The 1552-nt window shown below is 35.7% G+C and overlaps 1 pseudogene across 1 annotated transcript; it reads right to left on the minus strand.

The window, feature by feature from the left end:
- Nucleotides 1–499: 499 nt before the first annotated feature.
- Nucleotides 500–1253, minus strand: LOC308551432 (small ribosomal subunit protein eS1 pseudogene; annotated as a pseudogene). The gene has a single exon. The product of its transcript is annotated as a small ribosomal subunit protein eS1 pseudogene (transcript).
- Between the last annotated feature and the right edge of the window lie 299 nt (nt 1254–1552).

Here is a 1552-nt window from a genome sequence, read left to right on the forward strand (position 1 = left end):
TAGGATGATGCTCAACAGACTGAGCCACTCTGGTCAGGGCTGTTGTCTCTATTTTAGAGTTGAGAGGAAAAAAATAGCTGAAAGGGTGGTTTCCAATGGATGGGGTAGGAGGGATGTGGAATCAGGAGTTGTTTAATGGTTATAGAGTTTCAATTTTGAAAGATAAACAGAGTTCTGGAGATTTAGTGCACAACAACGTGAATACATTTAACACTACTGAACTGTACACTTAAAAATGGTTAAGAAGGTAAATTTTATGTTATATGTATTATAGCATAATTTTTAAAATAAGTAAATATGAAAAATAAAAAAGACTGGAAGAATACAAGCCAATATGGAAGCAGTGGTTATATTTGAGAAGTACCATTGGAGCAATAATATTTAGAGGGTGCATTTTATCTGGTGCACTTTATTTTTTCACAAATAGGATTTTTTATGTGTCTCAATTAAAAGTCTGATTTTAAACAGATTCTTGGACTGGGGGCTCATATCCATCATCTCATTCAACATTAGCACCTGTCTCATCCCAGTAGCTTTCCCAGTACTGCTACCTTCAACATGAAGCTCTATGAATTTCCCCAATTAAAACTTGGGCTTCTTCAGCATTTTGACTCTTTTAACAAAGACATCATGGAGCAAATAAATATATTGGCAAGCCTTTTCTTTGTTTTTTCCAATGCTACCTGGAATCAATTTATTGACCACTTCCATTGAGTCATTTGTCTGCACTTCTTAGGTCATGACTTCCATCGTCTTCTTCTGGATTTGGTGGACCTGTTGATGCTGAGCATAAAAGGTCTTCTGAATCTGATTGTTCTGTTTTTTAGTAAAACCAACAAAGACTAGATGAAGAAAATAACCATTGATAATCTTGACATCAACATGAGCTTCAATTATGGTTTGCCATTTTTTTTTACCATGAAGCACATTTTGTCACAGTTAAGATCCATGCTGTGAAAATTAGTCAGGAAGTTTTTGCCCTGAACATCTTCAGGGATTAGCTTGAATTTTGTAAATGCAACTTCATTCTTCAAATCAGCTAGGTTAACTTCAAAAACATGACCTTTGAGAACATCAGATGTGATTTTGGTTCCTTAAGTTCTTGTGACTAGTGTTTTTCTAATATCTCTTTTATTGAACATAGCTGGTGCTTTCACATCATACCAATCTTTCTTAGAAAATGAACCAACTACTTTTTTCCTGGCTCCCTTTTTGCTGCCTTTTGGAAGGCACTCGTTCTTGCCGACTGCCATGGTACTACTCAGAGAGCCAAAAGGTGTTGCACTTTTCTCTATTTATAAATTTCCAACAATAAACATAAAAAATAGTTGAGAGTATGGTTAAAGTGTGGGTATAGTATAAAATACTCCATGGGGCACACCAACGTGCCCATTTCTGAAGCCATCTCTCTTGTTCTCCAGCTTCTGCTGTGCCTTCCACATCATTTTGTTCAAAACCAGCTATCTGGATGGGTTCTTTGACTTCCTAATGACCACTAGTCTACAATATCCCAGAAGAAATAAAATTGTGATTATTTTAAGCAATATATAAA

This window comes from Miniopterus schreibersii, assembly GCF_964146895.1.
Source record: "Miniopterus schreibersii genome assembly, chromosome: X".
Classification (NCBI taxonomy): domain Eukaryota; kingdom Metazoa; phylum Chordata; class Mammalia; order Chiroptera; family Miniopteridae; genus Miniopterus; species Miniopterus schreibersii.